The 14,564-nt window shown below is 49.4% G+C and overlaps 13 non-coding genes across 13 annotated transcripts; all 13 read left to right on the forward strand.

Annotated features, from left to right (window-relative positions):
- The first annotated feature begins 219 nt into the window (after window positions 1-219).
- On the forward strand, window positions 220-302 carry TRNAL-CAG (transfer RNA leucine (anticodon CAG)). Its single transcript has one exon. It is a non-coding gene; the product is annotated as a tRNA-Leu (tRNA).
- A 729-nt stretch (window positions 303-1,031) lies between these two features.
- Window positions 1,032-1,114, forward strand: TRNAL-CAG (transfer RNA leucine (anticodon CAG)). The gene has a single exon. It is a non-coding gene; the product is annotated as a tRNA-Leu (tRNA).
- A 1,541-nt stretch (window positions 1,115-2,655) lies between these two features.
- On the forward strand, window positions 2,656-2,738 carry TRNAL-CAG (transfer RNA leucine (anticodon CAG)). Its single transcript has one exon. It is a non-coding gene; the product is annotated as a tRNA-Leu (tRNA).
- Window positions 2,739-3,801: 1,063 nt separating this feature from the next.
- TRNAL-CAG (transfer RNA leucine (anticodon CAG)) lies at window positions 3,802-3,884 on the forward strand. Its single transcript has one exon. It is a non-coding gene; the product is annotated as a tRNA-Leu (tRNA).
- Window positions 3,885-4,613: 729 nt separating this feature from the next.
- TRNAL-CAG (transfer RNA leucine (anticodon CAG)) lies at window positions 4,614-4,696 on the forward strand. Its single transcript has one exon. It is a non-coding gene; the product is annotated as a tRNA-Leu (tRNA).
- Window positions 4,697-5,760: 1,064 nt separating this feature from the next.
- TRNAL-CAG (transfer RNA leucine (anticodon CAG)) lies at window positions 5,761-5,843 on the forward strand. The gene has a single exon. It is a non-coding gene; the product is annotated as a tRNA-Leu (tRNA).
- Window positions 5,844-7,719: 1,876 nt separating this feature from the next.
- Window positions 7,720-7,802, forward strand: TRNAL-CAG (transfer RNA leucine (anticodon CAG)). The gene has a single exon. It is a non-coding gene; the product is annotated as a tRNA-Leu (tRNA).
- A 1,064-nt stretch (window positions 7,803-8,866) lies between these two features.
- On the forward strand, window positions 8,867-8,949 carry TRNAL-CAG (transfer RNA leucine (anticodon CAG)). Its single transcript has one exon. It is a non-coding gene; the product is annotated as a tRNA-Leu (tRNA).
- A 1,049-nt stretch (window positions 8,950-9,998) lies between these two features.
- TRNAL-CAG (transfer RNA leucine (anticodon CAG)) lies at window positions 9,999-10,081 on the forward strand. Its single transcript has one exon. It is a non-coding gene; the product is annotated as a tRNA-Leu (tRNA).
- A 1,064-nt stretch (window positions 10,082-11,145) lies between these two features.
- TRNAL-CAG (transfer RNA leucine (anticodon CAG)) lies at window positions 11,146-11,228 on the forward strand. The gene has a single exon. It is a non-coding gene; the product is annotated as a tRNA-Leu (tRNA).
- A 1,064-nt stretch (window positions 11,229-12,292) lies between these two features.
- Window positions 12,293-12,375, forward strand: TRNAL-CAG (transfer RNA leucine (anticodon CAG)). The gene has a single exon. It is a non-coding gene; the product is annotated as a tRNA-Leu (tRNA).
- Window positions 12,376-13,104: 729 nt separating this feature from the next.
- On the forward strand, window positions 13,105-13,187 carry TRNAL-CAG (transfer RNA leucine (anticodon CAG)). Its single transcript has one exon. It is a non-coding gene; the product is annotated as a tRNA-Leu (tRNA).
- A 1,214-nt stretch (window positions 13,188-14,401) lies between these two features.
- On the forward strand, window positions 14,402-14,484 carry TRNAL-CAG (transfer RNA leucine (anticodon CAG)). Its single transcript has one exon. It is a non-coding gene; the product is annotated as a tRNA-Leu (tRNA).
- The last annotated feature ends 80 nt before the right edge of the window (window positions 14,485-14,564 follow it).

Genomic DNA, 14,564 nt, shown 5'->3' on the forward strand with positions numbered 1-14,564 from the left:
TTCTCCCAAAGTACTATCTGGAGCTACCAAGAGCTGAGGAGCCACAAGCATGGAGCTGGGCAGTCACACGTGTCTTCCTGACCCTTGCTTGGGTAGTACACAAGATTGTAATATACACCCAATGACGGTCATGGTTTTTCCTTTGGAGAAGTTCTCCCGCTAAGGCTTAAGGAGTAGAATAGTTCTGTTTGGAAAAGTACACGATCTTGCCGACAGGTTGTCAGGATGGCCGAGCGGTCTAAGGCGCTGCGTTCAGGTCGCAGTCTCCTCTGGAGGCGTGGGTTCGAATCCCACTTCTGACAGTGTTCTGAAGCGCGGGCTTTGTCTTTCTCTTTACTTAACTATCTCCTTTCTAGGAGGTTGCCGAGTAGAAGAGCGTAGAAAAAGAGAATTTGATAGCGCAGGTTCTTTCAGGGAATCTCCAGAGCAAGGGTGTTCTTTTCTGAGCCTCACCAAACCCTTATTCAAAGAGCTTCTAAAATCCCACCACCTCCAAGAAACCCTACATCGTTCTGATGGACTGTAAGCTGAATTTTTAAATTCCTCTTCGCTGCCATGCAACGCCTGGCCTTTGCCGTAAATTGCCTAAGCTCTCAAAACTCCAAACATCTGAGCTGTATCCTCAATGTTCTCATTACAATCTCATTACTTTAGTTGATGCGTACCTAAAAAAGCACCTGCCGAAACCCGGGATCGAACCAGGGACCTTTAGATCTTCAGTCTAACGCTCTCCCAACTGAGCTATTTCGGCCTCCTGAGTGCCCGGTGGCCAATGGCCTTCCACGGGAAGGGTACAAACTGTAGTACAGCACTTCTCCCAAAGTACTATCTGGAGCTACCAAGAGCTGAGGAGCCACAAGCATGGAGCTGGGCAGTCACACGTGTCTTCCTGACCCTTGCTTGGGTAGTACACAAGATTGTAATATACACCCAATGACGGTCATGGTTTTTCCTTTGGAGAAGTTCTCCCGCTAAGGCTTAAGGAGTAGAATAGTTCTGTTTGGAAAAGTACACTATCTTGCCGACAGGTTGTCAGGATGGCCGAGCGGTCTAAGGCGCTGCGTTCAGGTCGCAGTCTCCTCTGGAGGCGTGGGTTCGAATCCCACTTCTGACAGTGTTCTGAAGCGCAGGCTTTGTCTTTCTCTTTACTTAACTATCTCCTTTCTAGGAGGTTGCCGAGTAGAAGAGCGTAGAAAAACAGAATTTGATAGCGCAGGTTCTTTCAGGGAATCTCCAGAGCAAGGGTGTTCTTTTCTGAGCCTCACCAAACCCTTTTTCAAAGAGCTTCTAAAATCCCACCACCTCCAAGAAACCCTACATCGTTCTGATGGACTGTAAGCTGAATTTTTAAATTCCTCTTCGCTGCCATGCAACGCCTGGCCTTTGCCGTAAATTGCCTAAGCTCTCAAAACTCCAAACATCTGAGCTGTATCCTCAATGTTCTCATTACAATCTCATTACTTTAGTTGATGCGTACCTAAAAAAGCACCTGCCGAAACCCGGGATCGAACCAGGGACCTTTAGATCTTCAGTCTAACGCTCTCCCAACTGAGCTATTTCGGCCTCCTGAGTGCCCGGTGGCCAAAGGCCTTCCACGGGAGGGGTACAAACTGTAGTACAGCACTTCTCCCAAAGTACTATCTGGAGCTACCAAGAGCTGAGGAGCCACAAGCATGGAGCTGGGCAGTCACACGTGTCTTCCTGACCCTTGCTTGGGTAGTACACAAGATTGTAATATACACCCAATGACGGTCATGGTTTTTCCTTTGGAGAAGTTCTCCCGCTAAGGCTTAAGGAGTAGAATAGTTCTGTTTGGAAAAGTACACTTTCTTGCCGACAGGTTGTCAGGATGGCCGAGCGGTCTAAGGCGCTGCGTTCAGGTCGCAGTCTCCTCTGGAGGCTTGGGTTCGAATCCCACTTCTGACAGTGTTCTGAAGCGCGGGCTTTGTCTTTCTCTTTACTTAACTATCTCCTTTCTAGGAGGTTGCCGAGTAGAAGAGCGTAGAAAAACAGAATTTGATAGCGCAGGTTCTTTCAGGGAATCTCCAGAGCAAGGGTGTTCTTTTCTGAGCCTCACCAAACCCTTTTTCAAAGAGCTTCTAAAATCCCACCACCTCCAAGAAACCCTACATCGTTCTGATGGACTGTAAGCTGAATTTTTAAATTCCTCTTCGCTGCCATGCAACGCCTGGCCTTTGCCGTAAATTGCCTAAGCTCTCAAAACTCCAAACATCTGAGCTGTATCCTCAATGTTCTCATTACAATCTCATTACTTTAGTTGATGCGTACCTAAAAAAGCACCTGCCGAAACCCGGGATCGAACCAGGGACCTTTAGATCTTCAGTCTAACGCTCTCCCAACTGAGCTATTTCGGCCTCCTGAGTGCCCGGTGGCCAATGGCCTTCCACGGGAGGGGTACAAACTGTAGTACAGCACTTCTCCCAAAGTACTATCTGGAGCTACCAAGAGCTGAGGAGCCACAAGCATGGAGCTGGGCAGTCACACGTGTCTTCCTGACCCTTGCTTGGGTAGTACACAAGATTGTAATATACACCCAATGACGGTCATGGTTTTTCCTTTGGAGAAGTTCTCCCGCTAAGGCTTAAGGAGTAGAATAGTTCTGTTTGGAAAAGTACACTATCTTGCCGACAGGTTGTCAGGATGGCCGAGCGGTCTAAGGCGCTGCGTTCAGGTCGCAGTCTCCTCTGGAGGCGTGGGTTCGAATCCCACTTCTGACAGTGTTCTGAAGCGCGGACTTTGTCTTTCTCTTTACTTAACTATCTCCTTTCTAGGAGGTTGCCGAGTAGAAGAGCGTAGAAAAACAGAATTTGATAGCGCAGGTTCTTTCAGGGAATCTCCAGAGCAAGGGTGTTCTTTTCTGAGCCTCACCAAACCCTTATTCAAAGAGCTTCTAAAATCCCACCACCTCCAAGAAACCCTACATCGTTCTGATGGACTGTAAGCTGAATTTTTAAATTCCTCTTCGCTGCCATGCAACGCCTGGCCTTTGCCGTAAATTGCCTAAGCTCTCAAAACTCCAAACATCTGAGCTGTATCCTCAATGTTCCTGGCGCTTTTACGCACTGGTGAAGCCTCATGGGGGCAGGGGTTTATCTTTCACTGCAGCCAGACGTGACTGCTCCTGTCTGCTGCCGTCTGATGGATGATGCCAGCGTGCCTGCGTGCATTACACATTTCTTCAATTTCAAGGACCGGTGAAGGCAGACTGAAGAATGGTGCCCATGAGCAATATTGTTTAGGCCAGCTGGGCAATGCTAGTTAGCTGCTTTCTTCCACCATACCAGTTTGCTCCTGGAACTGCAGCTCAGCTCCAACCAGGCCAGTGCTGCCGAGTGGTAAAACGGCACACAAGCCGAGGACAGGCCATTTTGGAGGAAAGACGGGAACGAATCTCATTACTTTAGTTGATGCGTACCTAAAAAGCACCTGCCGAAACCCGGGATCGAACCAGGGACCTTTAGATCTTCAGTCTAACGCTCTCCCAACTGAGCTATTTCGGCCTCCTGAGTGCCCGGTGGCCAATGGCCTTCCATGGGAGGGGTACAAACTGTAGTACAGCACTTCTCCCAAAGTACTATCTGGAGCTACCAAGAGCTGAGGAGCCACAAGCATGGAGCTGGGCAGTCACACGTGTCTTCCTGACCCTTGCTTGGGTAGTACACAAGATTGTAATATACACCCAATGACGGTCATGGTTTTTCCTTTGGAGAAGTTCTCCCGCTAAGGCTTAAGGAGTAGAATAGTTCTGTTTGGAAAAGTACACTACCTTGCCGACAGGTTGTCAGGATGGCCGAGCGGTCTAAGGCGCTGCGTTCAGGTCGCAGTCTCCTCTGGAGGCGTGGGTTCGAATCCCACTTCTGACAGTGTTCTGAAGCGCGGGCTTTGTCTTTCTCTTTACTTAACTATCTCCTTTCTAGGAGGTTGCCGAGTAGAAGAGCGTAGAAAAACAGAATTTGATAGCGCAGGTTCTTTCAGGGAATCTCCAGAGCAAGGGTGTTCTTTTCTGAGCCTCACCAAACCCTTTTTCAAAGAGCTTCTAAAATCCCACCACCTCCAAGAAACCCTACATCGTTCTGATGGACTGTAAGCTGAATTTTTAAATTCCTCTTAGCTGCCATGCAACGCCTGGCCTTTGCCGTAAATTGCCTAAGCTCTCAAAACTCCAAACATCTGAGCTGTATCCTCAATGTTCTCATTACAATCTCATTACTTTAGTTGATGCGTACCTAAAAAAGCACCTGCCGAAACCCGGGATCGAACCAGGGACCTTTAGATCTTCAGTCTAAGGCTCTCCCAACTGAGCTATTTCGGCCTCCTGAGTGCCCGGTGGCCAATGGCCTTCCACGGGAGGGGTACAAACTGTAGTACAGCACTTCTCCCAAAGTACTATCTGGAGCTGCCAAGAGCTGAGGAGCCACAAGCATGGAGCTGGGCAGTCACACGTGTCTTCCTGACCCTTGCTTGGGTAGTACACAAGATTGTAATATACACCCAATGACGGTCATGGTTTTTCCTTTGGAGAAGTTCTCCCGCTAAGGCTTAAGGAGTAGAATAGTTCTGTTTGGAAAAGTACACTATCTTGCTGATAGGTTGTCAGGATGGCCGAGCGGTCTAAGGCGCTGCGTTCAGGTCGCAGTCTCCTCTGGAGGCGTGGGTTCGAATCCCACTTCTGACAGTGTTCTGAAGCGCGGGCTTTGTCTTTCTCTTTACTTAACTATCTCCTTTCTAGGAGGTTGCCGAGTAGAAGAGCGTAGAAAAACAGAATTTGATAGCGCAGGTTCTTTCAGGGAATCTCCAGAGCAAGGGTGTTCTTTTCTGAGCCTCACCAAACCCTTTTTCAAAGAGCTTCTAAAATCCCACCACCTCCAAGAAACCCTACATCGTTCTGATGGACTGTAAGCTGAATTTTTAAATTCCTCTTCGCTGCCATGCAACGCCTGGCCTTTGCCGTAAATTGCCTAAGCTCTCAAAACTCCAAACATCTGAGCTGTATCCTCAATGTTCCTGGCGCTTTTACGCACTGGTGAAGCCTCATGGGGGCAGGGGTTTATCTTTCACTGCAGCCAGACGTGACTGCTCCTGTCTGCTGCCGTCTGATGGATGATGCCAGCGTGCCTGCGTGCATTACACATTTCTTCAATTTCAAGGACCGGTGAAGGCAGACTGAAGAATGGTGCCCATGAGCAATATCGTTTAGGCCAGCTGGGCAATGCTAGTTAGCTGCTTTCTTCCACCATACCAGTTTGCTCCTGGAACTGCAGCTCAGCTCCAACCAGGCCAGTGCTGCCGAGTGGTAAAACGGCACACAAGCCGAGGACAGGCCATTTTGGAGGAAAGACGGGAACGAATCTCATTACTTTAGTTGATGCGTACCTAAAAAAGCACCTGCCGAAACCCGGGATCAAACCAGGGACCTTTAGATCTTCAGTCTAACGCTCTCCCAACTGAGCTATTTCGGCCTCCTGAGTGCCCAGTGGCCAATGGCCTTCCATGGGAGGGGTACAAACTGTAGTACAGCACTTCTCCCAAAGTACTATCTGGAGCTACCAAGAGCTGAGGAGCCACAAGCATGGAGCTGGGCAGTCACACGTGTCTTCCTGACCCTTGCTTGGGTAGTACACAAGATTGTAATATACACCCAATGACGGTCATGGTTTTTCCTTTGGAGAAGTTCTCCCGCTAAGGCTTAAGGAGTAGAATAGTTCTGTTTGGAAAAGTACACTATCTTGCCGACAGGTTGTCAGGATGGCCGAGCGGTCTAAGGCGCTGCGTTCAGGTCGCAGTCTCCTCTGGAGGCGTGGGTTCGAATCCCACTTCTGACAGTGTTCTGAAGCGCGGGCTTTGTCTTTCTCTTTACTTAACTATCTCCTTTCTAGGAGGTTGCCGAGTAGAAGAGCGTAGAAAAACAGAATTTGATAGCGCAGGTTCTTTCAGGGAATCTCCAGAGCAAGGGTGTTCTTTTCTGAGCCTCACCAAACCCTTTTTCAAAGAGCTTCTAAAATCCCACCACCTCCAAGAAACCCTACATCGTTCTGATGGACTGTAAGCTGAATTTTTAAATTCCTCTTCGCTGCCATGCAACGCCTGGCCTTTGCCGTAAATTGCCTAAGCTCTCAAAACTCCAAACATCTGAGCTGTATCCTCAATGTTCTCATTACAATCTCATTACTTTAGTTGATGCGTACCTAAAAAAGCACCTGCCGAAACCCGGGATCGAACCAGGGACCTTTAGATCTTCAGTCTAACGCTCTCCCAACTGAGCTATTTCGGCCTCCTGAGTGCCCGGTGGCCAATGGCCTTCCACGGGAGGGGTACAAACTGTAGTACAGCACTTCTCCCAAAGTACTATCTGGAGCTACCAAGAGCTGAGGAGCCACAAGCATGGAGCTGGGCAGTCACACGTGTCTTCCTGACCCTTGCTTGGGTAGTACACAAGATTGTAATATACACCCAATGACGGTCATGGTTTTTCCTTTGGAGAAGTTCTCCCGCTAAGGCTTAAGGAGTAGAATAGTTCTGTTTGGAAAAGTACACCACCTTGCAGACAGGTTGTCAGGATGGCCGAGCGGTCTAAGGCGCTGCGTTCAGGTCGCAGTCTCCTCTGGAGGCGTGGGTTCGAATCCCACTTCTAACAGTGGACTGAAGCGCGGGCTTTGTCTTTCTCCTTACTTAACTATCTCCTTTCTAGGAGGTTGCCGAGTAGAAGAGCGTAGAAAAACAGAATTTGATAGCGCAGGTTCTTTCAGGGAATCTCCAGAGCAAGGGTGTTCTTTTCTGAGCCTCACCAAACCCTTATTCAAAGAGCTTCTAAAATCCCACCACCTCCAAGAAACCCTACATCGTTCTGATGGACTGTAAGCTGAATTTTTAAATTCCTCTTCGCTGCCATGCAACGCCTGGCCTTTGCCGTAAATTGCCTAAGCTCTCAAAACTCCAAACATCTGAGCTGTATCCTCAATGTTCCTGGCGCTTTTACGCACTGGTGAAGCCTCATGGGGGCAGGGGTTTATCTTTCACTGCAGCCAGACGTGACTGCTCCTGTCTGCTGCCGTCTGATGGATGATGCCAGCGTGCCTGCGTGCATTACACATTTCTTCAATTTCAAGGACCGGTGAAGGCAGACTGAAGAATGGTGCCCATGAGCAATATTGTTTAGGCCAGCTGGGCAATGCTAGTTAGCTGCTTTCTTCCACCATACCAGTTTGCTCCTGGAACTGCAGCTCAGCTCCAACCAGGCCAGTGCTGCCGAGTGGTAAAACGGCACACAAGCTGAGGACAGGCCATTTTGGAGGAAAGACGGGAACGAATCTCATTACTTTAGTTGATGCGTACCTAAAAAAGCACCTGCCGAAACCCGGGATCGAACCAGGGACCTTTAGATCTTCAGTCTAACGCTCTCCCAACTGAGCTATTTCGGCCTCCTGAGTGCCCGGTGGCCAATGGCCTTCCACGGGAGGGGTACAAACTGTAGTACAGCACTTCTCCCAAAGTACTATCTGGAGCTACCAAGAGCTGAGGAGCCACAAGCATGGAGCTGGGCAGTCACACGTGTCTTCCTGACCCTTGCTTGGGTAGTACACAAGATTGTAATATACACCCAATGACGGTCATGGTTTTTCCTTTGGAGAAGTTCTCCCGCTAAGGCTTAAGGAGTAGAATAGTTCTGTTTGGAAAAGTACACTACCTTGCAGACAGGTTGTCAGGATGGCCGAGCGGTCTAAGGCGCTGCGTTCAGGTCGCAGTCTCCTCTGGAGGCGTGGGTTCGAATCCCACTTCTGACAGTGGACTGAAGCGCGGGCTTTGTCTTTCTCTTTACTTAACTATCTCCTTTCTAGGAGGTTGCCGAGTAGAAGAGCGTAGAAAAACAGAATTTGATAGCGCAGGTTCTTTCAGGGAATCTCCAGAGCAAGGGTGTTCTTTTCTGAGCCTCACCAAACCCTTATTCAAAGAGCTTCTAAAATCCCACCACCTCCAAGAAACCCTACATCGTTCTGATGGACTGTAAGCTGAATTTTTAAATTCCTCTTCGCTGCCATGCAACGCCTGGCCTTTGCCGTAAATTGCCTAAGCTCTCAAAACTCCAAACATCTGAGCTGTATCCTCAATGTTCCTGGCGCTTTTACGCACTGGTGAAGCCTCATGGGGGCAGGGGTTTATCTTTCACTGCAGCCAGACGTGACTGCTCCTGTCTGCTGCCGTCTGATGGATGATGCCAGCGTGCCTGCGTGCATTACACATTTCTTCAATTTCAAGGACCGGTGAAGGCAGACTGAAGAATGGTGCCCATGAGCAATATTGTTTAGGCCAGCTGGGCAATGCTAGTTAGCTGCTTTCTTCCACCATACCAGTTTGCTCCTGGAACTGCAGCTCAGCTCCAACCAGGCCAGTGCTGCCGAGTGGTAAAACGGCACACAAGCCGAGGACAGGCCATTTTGGAGGAAAGACGGGAACGAATCTCATTACTTTAGTTGATGCGTACCTAAAAAAGCACCTGCCGAAACCCGGGATCGAACCAGGGACCTTTAGATCTTCAGTCTAACGCTCTCCCAACTGAGCTATTTCGGCCTCCTGAGTGCCCGGTGGCCAATGGCCTTCCACGGGAGGGGTACAAACTGTAGTACAGCACTTCTCCCAAAGTACTATCTGGAGCTACCAAGAGCTGAGGAGCCACAAGCATGGAGCTGGGCAGTCACACGTGTCTTCCTGACCCTTGCTTGGGTAGTACACAAGATTGTAATATACACCCAATGACGGTCATGGTTTTTCCTTTGGAGAAGTTCTCCCGCTAAGGCTTAAGGAGTAGAATAGTTCTGTTTGGAAAAGTACACTATCTTGCAGACAGGTTGTCAGGATGGCCGAGCGGTCTAAGGCGCTGCGTTCAGGTCGCAGTCTCCTCTGGAGGCGTGGGTTCGAATCCCACTTCTGACAGTGGACTGAAGCGCGGGCTTTGTCTTTCTCTTTACTTAACTATCTCCTTTCTAGGAGGTTGCCGAGTAGAAGAGCGTAGAAAAACAGAATTTGATAGCGCAGGTTCTTTCAGGGAATCTCCAGAGCAAGGGTGTTCTTTTCTGAGCCTCACCAAACCCTTATTCAAAGAGCTTCTAAAATCCCACCACCTCCAAGAAACCCTACATCGTTCTGATGGACTGTAAGCTGAATTTTTAAATTCCTCTTCGCTGCCATGCAACGCCTGGCCTTTGCCGTAAATTGCCTAAGCTCTCAAAACTCCAAACATCTGAGCTGTATCCTCAATGTTCCTGGCGCTTTTACGCACTGGTGAAGCCTCATGGGGGCAGGGGTTTATCTTTCACTGCAGCCAGACGTGACTGCTCCTGTCTGCTGCCGTCTGATGGATGATGCCAGCGTGCCTGCGTGCATTACACATTTCTTCAATTTCAAGGACCGGTGAAGGCAGACTGAAGAATGGTGCCCATGAGCAATATTGTTTAGGCCAGCTGGGCAATGCTAGTTAGCTGCTTTCTTCCACCATACCAGTTTGCTCCTGGAACTGCAGCTCAGCTCCAACCAGGCCAGTGCTGCCGAGTGGTAAAACGGCACACAAGCCGAGGACAGGCCATTTTGGAGGAAAGACGGGAACGAATCTCATTACTTTAGTTGATGCGTACCTAAAAAAGCACCTGCCGAAACCCGGGATCGAACCAGGGACCTTTAGATCTCCCAACTGAGCTATTTCGGCCTCCTGAGTGCCCGGTGGCCAATGGCCTTCCACGGGAGGGGTACAAACTGTAGTACAGCACTTCTCCCAAAGTACTATCTGGAGCTACCAAGAGCTGAGGAGCCACAAGCATGGAGCTGGGCAGTCACACGTGTCTTCCTGACCCTTGCTTGGGTAGTACACAAGATTGTAATATACACCCAATGACGGTCATGGTTTTTCCTTTGGAGAAGTTCTCCCGCTAAGGCTTAAGGAGTAGAATAGTTCTGTTTGGAAAAGTACACTATCTTGCCGATAGGTTGTCAGGATGGCCGAGCGGTCTAAGGCGCTGCGTTCAGGTCGCAGTCTCCTCTGGAGGCGTGGGTTCGAATCCCACTTCTGACAGTGTTCTGAAGCGCGGGCTTTGTCTTTCTCTTTACTTAACTATCTCCTTTCTAGGAGGTTGCCGAGTAGAAGAGCGTAGAAAAACAGAATTTGATAGCGCAGGTTCTTTCAGGGAATCTCCAGAGCAAGGGTGTTCTTTTCTGAGCCTCACCAAACCCTTTTTCAAAGAGCTTCTAAAATCCCACCACCTCCAAGAAACCCTACATCGTTCTGATGGACTGTAAGCTGAATTTTTAAATTCCTCTTCGCTGCCATGCAACGCCTGGCCTTTGCCGTAAATTGCCTAAGCTCTCAAAACTCCAAACATCTGAGCTGTATCCTCAATGTTCCTGGCGCTTTTACGCACTGGTGAAGCCTCATGGGGGCAGGGGTTTATCTTTCACTGCAGCCAGACGTGACTGCTCCTGTCTGCTGCCGTCTGATGGATGATGCCAGCGTGCCTGCGTGCATTACACATTTCTTCAATTTCAAGGACCGGTGAAGGCAGACTGAAGAATGGTGCCCATGAGCAATATCGTTTAGGCCAGCTGGGCAATGCTAGTTAGCTGCTTTCTTCCACCATACCAGTTTGCTCCTGGAACTGCAGCTCAGCTCCAACCAGGCCAGTGCTGCCGAGTGGTAAAACGGCACACAAGCCGAGGACAGGCCATTTTGGAGGAAAGACGGGAACGAATCTCATTACTTTAGTTGATGCGTACCTAAAAAAGCACCTGCCGAAACCCGGGATCGAACCAGGGACCTTTAGATCTTCAGTCTAACGCTCTCCCAACTGAGCTATTTCGGCCTCCTGAGTGCCCGGTGGCCAATGGCCTTCCACGGGAGGGGTACAAACTGTAGTACAGCACTTCTCCCAAAGTACTATCTGGAGCTACCAAGAGCTGAGGAGCCACAAGCATGGAGCTGGGCAGTCACACGTGTCTTCCTGACCCTTGCTTGGGTAGTACACAAGATTGTAATATACACCCAATGACGGTCATGGTTTTTCCTTTGGAGAAGTTCTCCCGCTAAGGCTTAAGGAGTAGAATAGTTCTGTTTGAAAAAGTACACTATCTTGCTGACAGGTTGTCAGGATGGCCGAGCGGTCTAAGGCGCTGCGTTCAGGTCGCAGTCTCCTCTGGAGGCGTGGGTTCGAATCCCACTTCTGACAGTGTTCTGAAGCGCAGGCTTTGTCTTTCTCTTTACTTAACTATCTCCTTTCTAGGAGGTTGCCGAGTAGAAGAGCGTAGAAAAACAGAATTTGATAGCGCAGGTTCTTTCAGGGAATCTCCAGAGCAAGGGTGTTCTTTTCTGAGCCTCACCAAACCCTTTTTCAAAGAGCTTCTAAAATCCCACCACCTCCAAGAAACCCTACATCGTTCTGATGGACTGTAAGCTGAATTTTTAAATTCCTCTTCGCTGCCATGCAACGCCTGGCCTTTGCCGTAAATTGCCTAAGCTCTCAAAACTCCAAACATCTGAGCTGTATCCTCAATGTTCCTGGCGCTTTTACGCACTGGTGAAGCCTCATGGGGGCAGGGGTTTATCTTTCACTGCAGCCAGACGTGACTGCTCCTGTCTGCTGCCGTCTGATGGATGATGCCAGCGTGCCTGCGTGCATTACACATTTCTTCAATTTCAAGGACCGGTGAAGGCAGACTGAAGAATGGTGCCCATGAGCAATATCGTTTAGGCCAGCTGGGCAATGCTAGTTAGCTGCTTTCTTCCACCATACCAGTTTGCTCCTGGAACTGCAGCTCAGCTCCAACCAGGCCAGTGCTGCCGAGTGGTAAAACGGCACACAAGCCGAGGACAGGCCATTTTGGAGGAAAGACGGGAACGAATCTCATTACTTTAGTTGATGCGTACCTAAAAAAGCACCTGCCGAAACCCGGGATCGAACCAGGGACCTTTAGATCTTCAGTCTAACGCTCTCCCAACTGAGCTATTTCGGCCTCCTGAGTGCCCGGTGGCCAATGGCCTTCCACGGGAGGGGTACAAACTGTAGTACAGCACTTCTCCCAAAGTACTATCTGGAGCTACCAAGAGCTGAGGAGCCACAAGCATGGAGCTGGGCAGTCACACGTGTCTTCCTGACCCTTGCTTGGGTAGTACACAAGATTGTAATATACACCCAATGACGGTCATGGTTTTTCCTTTGGAGAAGTTCTCCCGCTAAGGCTTAAGGAGTAGAATAGTTCTGTTTGGAAAAGTACACTATCTTGCCGACAGGTTGTCAGGATGGCCGAGCGGTCTAAGGCGCTGCGTTCAGGTCGCAGTCTCCTCTGGAGGCGTGGGTTCGAATCCCACTTCTGACAGTGTTCTGAAGCGCGGGCTTTGTCTTTCTCTTTACTTAACTATCTCCTTTCTAGGAGGTTGCCGAGTAGAAGAGCGTAGAAAAACAGAATTTGATAGCGCAGGTTCTTTCAGGGAATCTCCAGAGCAAGGGTGTTCTTTTCTGAGCCTCACCAAACCCTTTTTCAAAGAGCTTCTAAAATCCCACCACCTCCAAGAAACCCTACATCGTTCTGATGGACTGTAAGCTGAATTTTTAAATTCCTCTTCGCTGCCATGCAACGCCTGGCCTTTGCCGTAAATTGCCTAAGCTCTCAAAACTCCAAACATCTGAGCTGTATCCTCAATGTTCTCATTACAATCTCATTACTTTAGTTGATGCGTACCTAAAAAAGCACCTGCCGAAACCCGGGATCGAACCAGGGACCTTTAGATCTTCAGTCTAACGCTCTCCCAACTGAGCTATTTCGGCCTCCTGAGTGCCCGGTGGCCAATGGCCTTCCACGGGAGGGGTACAAACTGTAGTACAGCACTTCTCCCAAAGTACTATCTGGAGCTACCAAGAGCTGAGGAGCCACAAGCATGGAGCTGGGCAGTCACACGTGTCTTCCTGACCCTTGCTTGGGTAGTACACAAGATTGTAATATACACCCAATGACGGTCATGGTTTTTCCTTTGGAGAAGTTCTCCCGCTAAGGCTTAAGGAGTAGAATAGTTCTGTTTGGAAAAGTACACTATCTTGCCGACAGGTTGTCAGGATGGCCGAGCGGTCTAAGGCGCTGCGTTCAGGTCGCAGTCTCCTCTGGAGGCGTGGGTTCGAATCCCACTTCTGACAGTGTTCTGAAGCGCGGGCTTTGTCTTTCTCTTTACTTAACTATCTCCTTTCTAGGAGGTTGCCGAGTAGAAGAGCGTAGAAAAACAGAATTTGATAGCGCAGGTTCTTTCAGGGAATCTCCAGAGCAAGGGTGTTCTTTTCTGAGCCTCACCAAACCCTTTTTCAAAGAGCTTCTAAAATCCCACCACCTCCAAGAAACCCTACATCGTTCTGATGGACTGTAAGCTGAATTTTTAAATTCCTCTTCGCTGCCATGCAACGCCTGGCCTTTGCCGTAAATTGCCTAAGCTCTCAAAACTCCAAACATCTGAGCTGTATCCTCAATGTTCTCATTACAATCTCATTACTTTAGTTGATGCGTACCTAAAAAAGCACCTGCCGAAACCCGGGATCGAACCAGGGACGTTTAGATCTTCAGTCTAACGCTCTCCCAACTGAGCTATTTCGGCCTCCTGAGTGCCCGGTGGCCAATGGCCTTCCACGGGAGGGGTACAAACTGTAGTACAGCACTTCTCCCAAAGTACTATCTGGAGCTACCAAGAGCTGAGGAGCCACAAGCATGGAGCTGGGCAGTCACACGTGTCTTCCTGACCCTTGCTTGGGTAGTACACAAGATTGTAATATACACCCAATGACGGTCATGGTTTTTCCTTTGGAGAAGTTCTCCCGCTAAGGCTTAAGGAGTAGAATAGTTCTGTTTGGAAAAGTACACTACCTTGCAGACAGGTTGTCAGGATGGCCGACCGGTCTAAGGCGCTGCGTTCAGGTCGCAGTCTCCTCTGGAGGCGTGGGTTCGAATCCCACTTCTGACAGTGTTCTGAAGCGCGGGCTTTGTCTTTCTCTTTACTTAACTATCTCCTTTCTAGGAGGTTGCCGAGTAGAAGAGCGTAGAAAAACAGAATTTGATAGCGCAGGTTCTTTCAGCTATTTCGGCCTCCTGAGTGCCCGGTGGCCAATGGCCTTCCACGGGAGGGGTACAAACTGTAGTACAGCACTTCTCCCAAAGTACTATCTGGAGCTACCAAGAGCTGAGGAGCCACAAGCATGGAGCTGGGCAGTCACACGTGTCTTCCTGACCCTTGCTTGGGTAGTACACAAGATTGTAATATACACCCAATGACGGTCATGGTTTTTCCTTTGGAGAAGTTCTCCCGCTAAGGCTTAAGGAGTAGAATAGTTCTGTTTGGAAAAGTACACTACCTTGCAGACAGGTTGTCAGGATGGCCGAGCGGTCTAAGGCGCTGCGTTCAGGTCGCAGTCTCCTCTGGAGGCGTGGGTTCGAATCCCACTTCTGACAGTGGACTGAAGCGCGGGCTTTGTCTTTCTCTTTACTTAACTATCTCCTTTCTAGGAGGTTGCCGAGTAGAAGAGCGTAGA

Source organism: Dendropsophus ebraccatus, unplaced genomic scaffold (assembly GCF_027789765.1).
Source record: "Dendropsophus ebraccatus isolate aDenEbr1 unplaced genomic scaffold, aDenEbr1.pat pat_scaffold_473_ctg1, whole genome shotgun sequence".
NCBI classification, from domain to species: domain Eukaryota; kingdom Metazoa; phylum Chordata; class Amphibia; order Anura; family Hylidae; genus Dendropsophus; species Dendropsophus ebraccatus.